Here is a 16,263-nt window from a genome sequence, read left to right as displayed (position 1 = left end):
AAAAGGATCTCTTGTTGGCCACCCGAATATAGCATACATCATTAATAGTTTTAAACAAAAAGAGTGTGAAAGAGTTTTGCTTTGAACATCTCAATAATTACAATATATTATTCAAGTCTAATGACATTTAAATTTAACAAAATTCTATTTGGAAATCACCCAATAAATGGAAAAATCAAAAAATATATAGAAACACCAAATAGTTTTCTATTTTCTTCTTAAGTAAAACAGTTTTGAAAACAATTGTCCAAACGCCTTAGGTATTGTTTTCTGTTTTCAAAAACTGTTTTCGAAAACAGTCTGCCAAACACTTTTTTAAAGAAAAAACAACAGAAAATAGTCTTTTGTTTTTGTTCTCGAAAACAATTCTCAAACACAAAAACAGAAAACCGGTTTGCCAAACGAGCTCAAGATATCTCCAAAAACGCTTGCCGGAGTCCACCCCATATAATCCAGAGCCCATCGAAACCATCCTCCAAGACGTGCAGGAGCATATAATTCCTGGTATAACACATTGGCAAAGCCCAAACTTCTTCGCCTACTACCCAAGTACTAGTAGCACTGCAGGGTTTATAGGCTAGATGCTTAGTGCCGGATTCAATGTGGTCAGATTCAACTAGATTGCATCTCCAGCCGCGACCGAACTGGAGACAATAGTCGTGGATTGGCTTGGAGAGATGCTCAAGCTTCCCAAGTCCTTTCTTTTCCCTGGCAATGGCGAAGGTGTGCTAGAAGGGACCACTTGTGAGGCCATTTTGTGCACACTCGTCGCTGCGAGGGATCAAATGCTATGCCGAATCGGGAGAGACAGCATGGTAAAGCTGGTGGTTTATGGCTCCGACCAAACACACAATGCACTCCAAAGCTGCGAGGGATCAAATGCTATGCCGAATCGGGAGAGACAGCATGGTAAAGCTGGTGGTTTATGGCTCCGACCAAACACACAATGCACTCCAAAAAGCAGCACAAATAGTGGAATCCACCCCAAAAATTTCAGAGCCATCAAAACCACAAAGTCAACATCATTTGCGCTCTCACCAGACTCACTGCAATCCGAAATTTGCAAAGACATTAAAGCAGGGTTGGTCCCATTATTTCTCTGCGCCACTGTGGGGACTACTTCCACAGCTGCCATTGATCCACTAGGCTTGTTATGCAACATTGTAAAAGATTATGTTATATGGATCCATGTAGATGCTGCTTATGCCGAAAGTGCAGGCATTTGTCTGGAGTTCCGGCATTTCATGGACAGTGGCCACATGTGCGAGGCATGGTAGATCAGGTTGTAACGAATTGTACAATTTGCCGCGTGTACTGTGATACATGTGGCACAGTGGCCACGTGTATCACAATACACGTGGCACTTTTTTATTTTTTATTTTTAATTATTTTTTTTATTTTGTATTAATTTTTTTAAAAAAAAATTTGGTTAATTACTTTTTTAATTTAATTACTTTCTTTTTTAAAAATTTCTTATTTCCGCCCAAAAATATCGCAAAATCTATTTTACCCAAAAATATTACAAAATTGAATTACACAAATCAATAATTAATTACGTGTTTGTTAATTACACAAAGCAACACAACAATATCTACACATTTGAATACCATATATTAATAAACGTATTCATTACTAACAAAAAATAATTACAAAAAAATAATTACACAAAATATCTATACAGTTGAAGGGTGTCCTTGCAGATCAAGAGGTACTGTCCCAGGTGTGTACTCGCCAATCGGCAATTGCTGCGCAAGGGATGGTGTAGTGGGCGATAGTGTAGCGACAGGGGAGTGCTGGCTCAGCCGTCGTCAAATAAGCGACAACGGACCAATCGTTGACGCATTACTTGCAAGTAATAAAAACAATTAAAGTATATAATATTATATGCAAACTTGAACAAGTAATGAAAACAAATTAAAAATAATTTTGTTGTATACACAATATGAATCATACCTACAGATGCACTACTAGCAGACGACGTACTACCTACGTTTGCAGGTGAAGACTGCTAAGCACCAGTGCATGCATGTGATACCCCCATAGAGGACATGAATGCCTCGAACTGTCGCATGAGCTGCTCCAAGACGTCATTCCTCTCCCGCTCAGCACGTAGCATCGTTTGCATTTCCGCCATCTGCCGGGCATGTTCGACCTAATCCCGAGATGTGCCCTCAAATGGCCCCCCTTGTGAGCGAGCCCTATACGAGAAACACGTCCCACGAACAGGAGTAACGTTTGCCCCAACCTGCCGAACCCTCCCCACGTACTCAGGCCTCCCAACCGCCTGTTCGTACGCATCATTTGGTTCCCAACGCAACATGTCTTCTGAGACGCTCTGCGTGGCGGCCGGATCATTGGATAAACCCTGCGTCATCCTCTCCTGCACGTCGTCAACATAAAATACACATGTATTGAATAATGTCATATCACACGCATAACTTAGAAATATTAGTAAAATAGATCAGTATCATACGCATAGGACCCGTGTACGTTCATTCAGGTAAGTGTCGTCCTTCCTTGTGTGCGTCTTCACGAACGACTCGGTGCGAGTGGGGGGCATGCCAGATGTACATGCCTGTCGCCATCCAGTTGAAATAAATAACAAACAATAATACTATATATAGTGTAAAAAAGAAAAAAAAAATTAGGCACAAATACGAAAAACATATATGATGTGGTCTTTTGTTTACCAAAATATATCAATAATAAATAACCACTCGCAATAGGACGAATCCTTGTAGGATAAGGCTATAGAGAGGGTGTCGAACATCAAGGACTACAGGGGTATTGCTATCAAGTTTATGAAGATTAAAAATAACTAATGAAAAGATTGTTGAATTTGTAATTAACTAAAGTGCATAAAAATAAACGTAAAAGAGAATTGAAATATAAGAGAGAGAAAAAGAGTAGAGTATTGACTTCACCGCTATCCGCACATCAATGGTTAATCATATTTAATTAGAGAAATTCATTCTATACATGCTATAAATAAACAAGAAATTACCATATTAAAGCATAAGTATAATCCATCTTCGGTTGGCACGGACCGTCCACCTAACCACTAAGATGCGGTACGACCCGTCTTCCCTAGGCATGGATTAGCTACGTCTTTAATAGGATACATACAATCAATGAAAAAGTATAACCCATCTTCGGTTGGCACGAATCGTCTACCTAAATTACACTAAACTAGGGTGTAGTACGATTCGTCTTCCCTAGGCATGGCCTATCTAATCCTCTTGATCATATGTCAATTAAACCCGTTGTATAATCATCATTCTCATAATCACAGAAAATAAGAATGATTTGAGTTCAATAAATGTAAAAACTTTCTAAGACAAGAGAAGAATTCTACCAATATTGATTATGAATTGAAGAACAATTGCATTAAAAGATGAAGAACAATATCAAATTGTAGCAATTCTCATAATTATACAACCAACATGCATAAACTAAAATTCTCTAAATTAAAATACAATCAAACCATTGTGCTTGGATGGGGCTACATCAATACCCTACAAAGGTTTTTAGCTGCTCATGAAGTTGCTGCAGTGGCCTCTTGCCATGATTACTTCTCTTCAACTCTTCAAGCCTTCAAGAAGTTTTTCTCTGAATTTACTCTAGGTAGCAGTGTGTCTTTCTTCAATGTTTAGAGGCCTATTTATAGAGATTAGGAGAGGCCTAGAAGCTCTTATAATTCCAGAAAAATCGTCTCTTGAGTCTTCTTGTCCAAGTAGGAGATTGAAACTTCAATCCAAGTAGGAAAAAGATTCCAAATTCGGCCAGAATTGCGGTCCTTTATTGCGGGGCGATTTTGACATAGTAAACGTCCGAATTTGGGAAAAGCTATTTCTAATATATTTGTTGGATTTGTTGTTAGCTTTCCAACGCCACTAATTTTATCGCAATCCAATATCTGATGCAAAAGTTATGATTAAAACACTGAGACATGTGTAGAATCCAAATTTGAACCCAATCCGATTTTGACTCTTATTAGAGAAATTCCGATTTAGTCCTTCCTTTGATTTGATTAAACTTAACTGATGTGTGTTTTAAATAGTACTCGCAAGTGCACGAATCGTTTTGCAATATAGTGTTATGCAAGTGCGAGGTCGATCCCACAGGGAAATGGTCAAATATTGGTATCTTGCTTAATCAACCTCATTTTAACCTAGTTCCAAAGGTTTGAGACTTGATTCAAGAACAAAAGACTAAATGAAAGAGATGTAATAAAATATGTAAAATAAAAGGAACTAAGTTTAAGGAATCCACCAAACCAAATCCTACAACTCACACTCTTGGTTTCCACTTGAACACCCAAAGAACATTAAGCTTAGGGTGTTATTCAAGTTTCTTAACCATAAACCCAAGAACCATTAAATGAATCCAACACATTGACAAATCACAAAGAGTACCGATTGAAATCAAAACATCCAATGTATCATTCAATCACAATGGATATCATCATTCAAACCGATAAAACAATGTATTAGTCGGTTGAAACACATAAAATGTCCTCTATCCACCACTAACCACATTCATTGCAAAAGATAAAGCTTTAAATAAATGGAACTTGAACAACTAACATCATATATCATTAAATGTGCAAGTGGTACAGCAAGGTTGTGAGTGTCATCAATGGAAAGGTTTCATCCTCAACCCTAGTTGAGGTTACTAGCCTTCCATGACTAAGAACACCACAAGAAAATGATGAACAACCATGGAAATGAAAGAAAAGCTCTACAAAGAGAAAGTATTCTGAAAATAAACTACTGAATTACACTACAATAAGCACGAAATTAAAACTAACTACAGAGTTTCTGCTCTATTCTTTCCTCTCCTACTCTCTCTACTACTCTCTCAACAAGGGGATGGCTATGGCTTTTATAGAGGAAAGTCATGGCAAGAAATGACTCCTCTACCCTCCTCTAGGGTTCTTCTGCAGCTAGAGACAACCTCAAACACGAAACCAGCGTGTTCTGCAGCGGAAATCAGAGGGAGGACTGTTTTTTGGCTTCTGATTGGGCGTTCTGGCGCGCTCTGCAAAAGCAGTTTCTGAGAAAATTCGATCGATCGACTTTTATTTCGATCGATCGACTTTGGGCAAATATTCGATCGATCGAATTTTAAGTTCGATCGATCGAATTTTAAGTTCGATCGATCGAATTTTAAGTTCGATCGATCGACTTGTCAGGGTCTCCGAATTTCCAGTTATCTTCTTATGAAGTTTGTCATTCCTCTCTTATTGTCCTACAGAAACAGAAAACACAAAAACTAACCAAAACATTAGAAAAATAACAAGGCTAAAGGTCTAACTAGTGCAAATCAAGGGGTCCAAATACACAATATTTGGCACTCATCATTAACCACATCACATAGGTATTCTATTATGATTGGTTAAGTTTAAACATATCTTCTAGGTCTTCTCAAAGTGTGCTTTAAGCCCAAAATTAATGGAATTAATTGCATCTTTATTTAAAACCTGAAAACATTAAAACAACACAAAATTAAACAAATAACAATGCTAAGGAATTAACATATATAAGCTAAGTGGCTTGAATGTGCAACATTCGACGCTTATCAATATACATATTTCTGTTCATACCTCATCATGATTAAATCTGGCATAACTTTTGGAGCCCAGACAATGAGGGAGGTCATTCTGCTGCCGCATCCGCTTCATTCGTTCACAAGTCGCCTACGCATTGAACATTTCATAAAAATGTAAGCATTGACACACTTAAAGTAGTAATAAAATTAAATGAACTGTTATTAAAAATGAGCTCTAATTTTGTAATACAATCAAAGATCTACGTACCCTTTTTTGCTCAGTGGACCAATCGCTCAGCAGGTACTCCACTTCTGCTGTGTCATACTTCTCAAAAACTTTTTCCGGCACTCTCGCACGTATAATCTCGGGCGTGTCACCGTCTCGAATACCTAGCTTGGTTCTAAACTTCAACTTTCACGAGCGGTGCTTACGGCCAATATCAGCCCACACTTCGTGTTGTGCCTTGCGCTCGTCTACGGATACAGGTAGATAAAACTCCTCCTGCACATTCAATTTAAAGATTAGTTTTAAAAGTTCAACAAAAACTTAATCTTAAGTTTAATTTAAATAAATAAATAAATTATGTACATAAACATACCATCAGCGCGTCCCACATAGCCTTCTTAATGTGCTTATCTACCTTCGCCCATTCGTCCCGCATATGTATGTGGGACCCGCTCCTGACATGCCCGTAGCACGCCTAAAACAATTGCAGGCTCGTCCTACGGGTTGTGTTGCAGCATTGTACTGTAACACAATCTTCTTTCCCCTCGAGAGCACCCAATTCCTCTCGGGGTCCTTAAACAACTCATAATAGATGCTCCCGTCTAGGTTGTACCATAATAAAAAAGTATAAAACATTTCATTGTTTTTTAACTAAAAAATAAATTATATTAATAAATGATATAATTCAATTCATAATTTTTTCTAACGACAATATTAATTATTGAGAACATTATATGGGTTTCAATGATGTATAAATATGTACTTAACCATCAACTGAATTTGATCAATCTGTATGCGCTGGGTCCCTGGGTCGCCTGCATGCTCCTCGCCAACCCCTTCCGCCGGGGAGAGGCTACTGATCGCCATCTGAAAGCATATCCTGGGGGTTATCGGGAGCCAACTGATCGGGACCCAACATCGCAACGTCCCCCTCATGCAGCATCTAGCTCTCCCTCATATCTGGCACCTGACTCTCACCAGAAAGCGGCACATGGCTCTTAGAAAGATGCACCTGGCTCTCCCCATAAACCAGCACCTGGCTCTCCCCATGCCCCGGGCCCTGTCTCAACCCCGTAGCCGACATCTGCATCTCCCCCGGCTGTGACAGCGGGAACCTGTCATCCAGTGTCTCACTATCAGGTCCGCAAGGCATAGGTCCAATATAGGTGTATGAAAAGTATGACATATTAGCCCAATGTGGGCTAATCGCATCATGACCCTCTCGCACCCACCATCGAGTCACATGGCTCGGTGAGGCGATCCCCACCTGCGAGAACGTTGGCAGCACCGAATATGGAGAACAAAAATATCCAGTTGTGCTGGTCTGTCCTTGATCTGATGTGGTCACACCCACCGTACCTGGCAGCAATGGTCTATAAGCAGCATCTGGGTGGTGTGGCCACACCACAGTATATATGCTTTGTACTAGGGTGGAGTGACTTCTTGGTAGTCTTTAACAACTCGTGGTACTTCAATGCGTCCCCTCCTGAGGTTCCTTTATTAACTTCTCCTAGCTGGCTACTGAATGCTTCACCTACTTCGTGCACGTCAAAGGCGTCACGCAACATGGCGTGCATGTCACCACCCTGTTCTAGGCCTCCACCTTGTTCTGTGCATTCAACCTGTTCAGTGCTTCCGGCAACCGAATCCATGACACTGGGATAACTCGGACACCGACCAGGAACAGCAAACCCTTGTACGGTTTCACCGTGCATATACCATAAACTATATCCCGAAGTCATTCCCCTACTCCCTGTCAGGTGGGCAAGAACGTAATCTGGAGCGTGCTACTAGTTATTCCGGCAGTACTTACACGGACAGTAAATTTTGCCATCAGCGACCGTACAGTTACAAGCGGCAAATTCCACGAACGTTCTACACCCGTTGTTATACTGTGTTGTACCCCTACGTGCTGACATCCAAGACTTATCCATGCTTCTCTGTACGTGATTTAACATACTGAAACATTTTAAGTTATTTGATTTCAGCAATTAAAGTTGTTAAATTCCTTAGAATATGGACTTCTTAAAAAATTAACGTGGTCGTTAATCTTGTTTTAATTTAATTTTTGTTTTAAACTGTTGATTCAGAGTATTGTTTAAGGGTTTAGGGTTAGGGTTTTTTTTTTGTGAATTTTTTTTTTTTTTTTCATGGGTTAAGGGTTTAGGGTTAGGGTTTTTGTTTTTGTTTTGTTTTGTCTTTTTTTTTTCTTCTTCTTCCTTTTTATTTTTTTATTTTTTTTATTTTTTTATGGGTTAAGGGTTTAAGGCTAGGGTTAGGGTTTTTGTTTTTTTTTTTTAGGGTTAGGGTTTAGGGTTTTTTTTTTTTTTTATGGATTAAGGGTTTAGGGTTAGGGTTTTTGTTTTTGTTTTTGTTTTTGTTTTTGTTTTTTTTTTTTTTTTTTTTTTTTTATGGGTTAAGGGTTTAGGGTTAGGGTTAGGTTTTTTGTTCTTTTTAGGGTTAGGGTTTAGGGTTAAGGGTTAGGGTTTTTGTTTTTTTTTTTTTTAGGGTTTAGGGTTAGTGTTACGGTTTTTTTTTTTTTTTTTTTTTAGGGTTTAGGGTTTAGGGTTAGGGTTAGGGTTTAAGGTTAAGGGTTAAGATTTTAGTTTTTTTTAAGGGTTTAGAGTTAGGGTTAGGGTTTTTGTTTTTTTTAGGGTTTAGAGTTAGGGTTTTTTTTTTTTTTTAGGGTTTAAGGTTTAAGGTTTTGGTTTTTTTTTTATTTTTATGGGTTAAGGGTTTAGGGTTATGATTTTTGTTTTTTTTTTTAGGGTTAAGGGTTAGGGTTTTTGTTTTTTTTTTTAGGGTTTAGGGTTTAGGGTTAGGGTTTTTTTTTTTTTTTAGGGTTTAGAGTTTAGGGTTAGTGTTTGGGGTTAAGGGTTAGGGTTTTTGTTTTTTTTTAAGGGTTTAGGGTTAGGGTTTTTTTTTTTTTTTTTCATGGGTTATGGGTTTAGGGTTAGGGTTTTTGTTTTTGTTTTGTTTTGTCTTTTTTTTTTCTTCTTCTTCCTTTTTATTTTTTTTTATTTTTTTATGGGTTAAGGGTTTAAGGCTAGGGTTAGGGTTTTTGTTTTTTTTTTTTAGGGTTAGGGTTTAGGGTTTTTTTTTTTTATGGATTAAGGGTTTAGGGTTAGGGTTTTTGTTTTTGTTTTTGTTTTTGTTTTTGTTTTTGTTTTTGTTTTTTGTTTTTTTTTTTGTTTTTTTTTTTTATGGGTTAAGGGTTTAGGGTTAGGGTTAGGTTTTTTGTTCTTTTTAGGGTTAGGGTTTAGGGTTAAGGGTTAGGGTTTTTTTTTTTTTTTTTTTTTAGGGTTTAGGGTTAGTGTTACGGTTTTTTTTTTTTTTTTTTTTTTTTTTTAGGGTTTGGGGTTTAGGGTTAGGGTTAGGGTTTAAGGTTAAGGGTTAAGATTTTTGTTTTTTTTAAGGGTTTAGAGTTAGGGTTAGGGTTTTTGTTTTTTTTAGGGTTTAGAGTTAGGGTTTTTTTTTTTTTTTTTTTTAGGGTTTAAGGTTTTGGTTTTTTTTTTTTTTTTTTATGGGTTAAGGGTTTAGGGTTATGATTTTTGTTTTTTTTTTAGGGTTAAGGGTTAGGGTTTTTGTTTTTTTTTTTAGGGTTTAGGGTTTAGGGTTAGGGTTTTTTTTTTTTTTTTTAGGGTTTAGAGTTTAGGGTTAGCGTTTGGGGTTAAGGGTTAGGGTTTTTGTTTTTTTTTAAGGGTTTAGGGTTTAGGGTTAGGGTTTTTTTTTTTTTTTTTTTTTTTTTTTAACGGTTTAGGGTTAGGGTTTTTGTATATTTTTAGGTTATAGAGTTTAGGGTTTAAATTTGTTTCCAAATTGTTGATTATAATTATTGCGTTTAATTTTGGTTGAAACTGTTGGGTACGATCATTTTATTATAAAATGATGGGGAGTTTGTTTTAAAACAATTTTTGATAAAATTTATCACGAAGGATAATAGCAACACAAATGAACAATTAAACTTTATATTTTTTTAGTGTAAAAAAAAAAAATGCTGAAATTGTACAGCATACTTGTTTAAATTTGATTTTAAACAATTCCACAATTTTATTTTAAAAATGTGATTTTGTATATGTCGACCACTTTTAAAATTCATTTTTTCATATATTGGTTTTTTTTTATTTGTATATGTCGACCATTTATAAAATGCTCATGTTGTTAATAGCGGATATTGTTTTATTTTTAGCACGTTCAAATAAACTCTTAAATTCATAATAACACATTAATATATATATATATAAAAACCTATGCCATCAACAAATAGAACTTAAAAATTAAGAATAATAAAAACACAACATCATAGTGAAAAAAGTACGTGGCTTTAAAAATATAAAAACAAACCCTAAATGAGACTAAAAATTTGAATGAGTGTACACAAAAATTCCATCATCTATATAATAACCAAATACAACAAAACCCAAATAGTCCACAAATACAAAAAAAATAAATAAATAAATACAAATAAAATAAAATTAAAATACAAATAAAATAAAATCAAAATCAAAATCAAAATCATATATATACAAATTACAATAAATCAGTAATAAAAAAAAATCAAACAATTATTTAAAAAAAAAAATTATTAGGAAAAACTACGCTACACGTGCTATTTGCTGAGTCCAAAAAAATAAGATAATATTACAAAGAAATGAACAAAATGTACAAAGATATACAGAAGAAATGAACAAAATACTCACTGCTGATTTCGGGGTTTATGAATTTAGGGTTGCTTTTTTAATACCTGCATATTTGGAGGAACAAATAAGGAAAAAAGTTAAGAGAATATCAACATATATATATATATATATATATATATATATGCGTAGAAACCGATAGAGAGAGAGAGAGAGAGTAAACTGAGCTCGACCAAGTTGGTGATTACCGGAGCAAATCCACGCACGGCCGGAGTACGCTGCCGGAGAGTAGTCCCAGTAGAGAGAGAGAGAGAGAGAGAGAGAGAGAGAGAGAGAGAGAGAGAGAGAGAGAGAGAGAGAGAGAGAGAGAGAGAGATTGCCGGTGGTGGACGGTGACCAAGCCGAAGAGAAGCCGGGAGGCGGTGGAAGGGGCTATCGCTAGCAGTGCTTGACGGAGAGAGAGAGAGAGACAGACAGACAGAGAGAGAGAGAGAGAGAGAGAGAGAGAGAGAGAGAGAGAGAGAGAGAGAGAGAGAAATGGGAAGCTTTCAGAGGAAGCTACCCATTTATATAATATATATTATTAATAAATAATGATTAATGTAATTTTAAATTATTAAAAAATAAATTTCGGATTTTTTTTTAAAAAATCCGGACAGGTGGCGCGCGGGAATTGTCCCGCGCAGTTTGGCCAAACTATTGGCCACGTGTTATAAGTACACGTGGCCAAATGTAAATAAAAAACTTATTTATACATACATATGAAAAATAAAATGACTTCTAATTTATACAAGTATGTGTGAACAGTGTGCAACAAAATATTAAATGCGGAAATTAAAGGAGACAAATATTTTGTTGACGAAGTGGAAACTTAATTAAGAGAAAAACCACTTCGGGGCAGCCAAACTCAGGAATTCCACTATTCAGAAGACAAAGCTAGATACAAGACAGTAACACTCACATATACCCGATGCAGTGGTCGTATCTTGATCTCTGACGTATAACCCAACACGAACGCCTCCCAACCAGGTCTCCTATCTGAAGGGGTCTTCAATGGAATCCTTTACCTTAGGGCCAACCCCTAAGATAGACTTCACGGCTGATCAAATCACACACTTGGCAAAGCTAGAGAGCTAGCAGATCTTCAATATCTCCATAAACACCCTCTCTAAGCTGTAGAGAATTCACCACCGAATTCTATGTTGAAAGCATGCCTAGAGCCTCTTATTTATAGGCTTAGGAAACCCTATTTTGAGTCAAAAATGGAGTCTGAGGCACGTGCATCCGGACAGGAGCCAGGGCCGTCCGGACGGGCCAAGTTTTTCTTGTCCATAAAGTAATTCTGGAATTTTCTGCAAGGCCGTCCGGACGGAGGCCGTCCGGACGCTTCTGGTGGCCGTTCAGACGCTCAAATTACAACATTTTTATTTAAGCTTTCCAACGACGCCAATTTCGTCCCAATCCGATATTTGAGTAAAAAGTTATGACCAAAATACTGGAAGGTGTCCGGACAGATTGATCGAGCGTCCGGACGGTCAACTGCAACCGCCTCTCCAAGATAGCGCTGAAAGCTTCCATAACAAGGCCGCGTCCGGACGGTGTTGCCCTAGCGTCCGGACGGTTACACTTCGACTGCACGAAATTATCATAATAAGTCTTGGAGCGTCTGGACCTTGAAGTCTAACGTCCGGACGGTTGAACTGGTGCACGCAATTTCCATATATGAAGCTTGATCGCCTGGACCAAGAAGGCTAACTTCCGGATGGTTGAACTTGGTATGCACGTTCTTGCCTTATAGAGGACATCGTCCGGACGGTAGCAGCCGTCTTCCCATAACTGTGTCTTGAGGCAGAAACCCTAATTCTTGTCAAACACTGAATGGCGTCCGGACGGTATAACCACGTCGTCCAGACGGATGCACTGAAACACTGGGATTTTCTTGAACTCTGAAGAGCGTCCGGACGATTTGCCATTACGTCCGGAAGGATGCAATCTTGAACTGTTCGAAGCTTCTAGACACTGATGGGCGTCCGGACGAAAAGATCTCGTCGTCCGGACGGATGTTGCTGACTGTTGAGCTTCCGGACGGAATACCACGTCGTCCGGACGCCTGACAGGGAACTGAAATAAATCCTTGAAAACTTCACAGAATCTTCTCGAAGAACATAACTGAAGAGTAGACTCTGGATAAAGCAACATCCCTGTGAAAGTAGCAACATTACATAAAAGTGATTTTGTCCAACAGAATACAGCCAACACAAAAACTAACAACATATATATATATATATATATATATATATATAAGTTTTTTATTTATATATTTATATATATTTATAATTTAATAAAAATTGTAGCATTTTTATTAAATAAAAAAATTGTATTATAATTTAGCCATGTAAACACAAATACAAACCCTAACCCAGCCCTAAGTGTATGTACTGTACATATTGCTAAACCCTAAGCCAAAACACTAAACCCTAAACTGTAAAACTAAACCCTAACCCTAAAGCTAAACCCTAACACTAAGTATACATACTATATATAGCACTACCCTATGGTACCTTAGAGTTGCATATATATATATTTATATATATGCCCATAAAAGTGCATATACATTAAAATATATAAAGTAATATTAATTTTTTAACGTCAATAATTTGAAAACGTACTATATATATATATATACACACACACGCACGCATACTAGATATAGCACAAATATAAGATTAAGGTGGTATATAAATATTAAATGTACAATATAAGGGACTAAACCCTAAGTATGCTATTTATATATAGCATGAATCCGTAACAGTCTCAATAATAAGTGCATTTACTATATATAGCCATAAACCCAAAGGTTAAGGTATATACAAGTCATTATGAATATATATAGTTTTTAAACCGCTTACATGCATGCATGCATGCATACATTATGCATATATGTCTATAGTATTAATTTTTTTTGTTTTTTTAACTTTTTTTATGTATATTTTATTTTTTATAAAAACTTAGAAATTTTTAAGGCGATGGTGTACCAAAACAATATGTAATTTGGTGTTATATATATATATTTAGGGATTATTACTATAGTAAAATATGGTATATATATAGTACCAAATTAGGGTTTAGTTTTATACAATATGCCTATAGCACTGAATTAGGGTTAGGGTTAATTTAGTGTAAAATATATCATACGTACGAATATATGTATAATATACAATGATTTATACGAGATTTGACTAATTGAGAAAATGAGTTGAATTCATTTTTACTACTAAATTGTTAAAGTATAATATAAATAATAATTTGTACTGCGTCCACAAATGTAAACGCTAACCCTAATTAGGGTTAGGGTTTACTTATAAGGAACTCAACCCGTAAACCCTAAGTATACCATGTACATATAACACATAGCTCTAAACCCTAGCCTAACCCTAAGTGTATATACTATATATAGTCATAAACCCTATTTACATATAGCACATAACCCTAAAACTTAATCTTAAGTGTATATATTATATATAGCCATAAACCCTAAAACCTAACCCTTAGTGTATATACTATATGTAGCAATAAATGAACCCTAAAATCTAAACCTAGGTGTATATAATATATGTAGCAATAAATGAACCCTAAAATCTAACCCTAAATGTATATAAAAAATCTAACCCTAAGTGTATATAATATATGTAGCAATAAATGAACCCTAAAATCTAACCCTAAGTGTATATAATATATATAGTCATAAACCCTAAAATCTAACCCTAAGGCCTCATTTGGTTCGCGGAATAAGCCCTTAGAATGGAATGGCTATTCCATAGGAATAACTATTCTTTAGTTTGGTAGGAGTATATTCCATGGAATAGCTATTCCCTTACGAAGAGGAATACCTATTCCTCTAAAAAAAATGAGAGGAATAGCTATTCCTTGGGGTAAAGACGACATTTCTAAAAAAAAACTCATTTTTTATTTTCTTTCAAATATTTTTTTATTAAAAAAAAAAAGAAACAAAAAAAGTAAATCTAAACCCCAAAGTGGTTGGCCAGGGGTGGTCGCACCACCCCTGGAATGCCTCGGGGGGGACCACTGAGGCATTCCGGGGGTGGTGCGACCACCCCTGGAGTAAGTGGGGTTGGCACAGGCCACCCCCAGTTCTCATCGGGGATGGCCGCGGCCACCTCCGGTTCAATGGTGGGTGGCCGACCACCCCAATGGGTGGTCAGCCACCCCAATGGGCGGTTGGCTACCCACCAGTTTAGTTCAAATTTTTTTTTGTTTTTTTTTTGGGGTTATATATATAATGTAGGGTTTTTTTAGTAATTTTTTTTTAACTCTGATTAAAATGTGTGAGTTATTACCAAACAAAAAAATAGGAATAGCCATTCCATTCCACCACCTTTTATTCGCAGGAATAGCTATTCGTTTTCCTAATGGAATGACCATTCCGCAAACCAAACGAGGCCTAAGTGTATATAATATATATAGCTATAAACCCTTAAACCTAACTCTAAGTGTATATACTATATATAGCCATAAACCCTAAAACCTAACTTTAATTAAGTGTATATACTATATTTGTTTCTTTTTTTAAAAGAAAAACAAATATTTGGGAAAAAAAATTAAATAAAAATTACAGTTGGCCACGTGGCATATGGAACAAGTGGCCATCTAGACACTTGTATAAATACACGTGGCGGACAGTCAGTCAGCCACGTGTATTTATGACACGTGGCAATGTTGCCGCGTTTCACCATTACACATGTCCATGTGGACACGTGTAATTAATACACGTGTCCATGTGGACTCGTGTAATTATTACACGTGTCCATATGGCCGCGTGTAATAAATACACGCATCCATGTGTATGCCTGCTACATCTAGCCATGTTTCCGTTATGACACGTGGCTATACGGACGCGTGGCTATAGTAACCGATATTGTAGCCACGCGGCGAATTACAGGGTTTTTTATAGTGTCATTTAGTCTCAATGCGCATAAATGGTTCTTAACCCCTTTAGATTGTTGCTGCCTTTGGGTAAAACATCCGAGTGCCTTGGTAAAATCACTCTCAACCAACCCTAAGTTCTTGAGGAATAAAGCCACCGATGCAAGGCAAGTGGTGGATTATAAAGACTGGCAGATAGCCCTAAGCCGAAGATTCCAAGCCTTGAAACTTTGGTTTGTGCATGCTTAGAAGCTATGGCGTGGCTAACCTTAGGAACTTCATGAGAAGTCATGTTGAAATGACCAAGCTTTTTGAAAGGCTTGTAGCAATGGACAAGAGGTTTGAAATCGTGCTCCCTAGATATTTTGCTATGGTTTGTTTTAGGATTTCGCCAATAGCAATGGGTAGGCTAAAGGCAGTGCACGAAAGTGCTAATGTTGATGAGAAGAAGAAAGTTCAAATGAGATTAACCAGAAGTTATTGGAGTCGATTAACATGCCAGGCCGCATTTACTGGACGCATGCAATGGTTGGGAATGTGTACATCATACGGTTTGCCGTCGGCACGACTCTTGAAGAGGAACGGCACATTATCATGGCTTGGAAAGTGGTTCAAAACCATGCATCTGACATACTAAGCACAAACTAAAACTAAGACCAGTTAAAGAGGGAAATGAGAAGTGGGCTATTTTGTTTTCTAGTTGTACGTTTTGTGTGGTTGAATTGTATTTGCTAGTTTGGTGTTTTCAGAGGATTGTAGCTCGCCACCCCTTGTGTGTGTCTGAAAGAGTACAATATATATAACGAATATCTTCCATATTCCGATCCTCAGATGAAGTAATCATTGCTTTTGCTCATATGAGCTATATAGTCACCTCAAAGAGTATATATATATATAATTTGCAGT

The 16,263-nt window shown here is 36.9% G+C and overlaps 1 pseudogene; it reads left to right on the top strand.

Moving 5' to 3' along the window:
* The window catches only part of LOC133869138 (tyrosine decarboxylase-like), a 33,493-nt pseudogene extending 17,488 nt beyond the window's left edge, over positions 1–16,005 (top strand).
* Positions 16,006–16,263: the final 258 nt, after the last annotated feature.

The sequence above is a fragment of the Alnus glutinosa genome, chromosome 5 (genome assembly GCF_958979055.1).
Source record: "Alnus glutinosa chromosome 5, dhAlnGlut1.1, whole genome shotgun sequence".
NCBI lineage: Eukaryota > Viridiplantae > Streptophyta > Magnoliopsida > Fagales > Betulaceae > Alnus > Alnus glutinosa.
The sequence above is the reverse complement of the archived record's forward strand: the minus strand, read 5'-3'. Positions and strand labels throughout refer to the sequence as shown.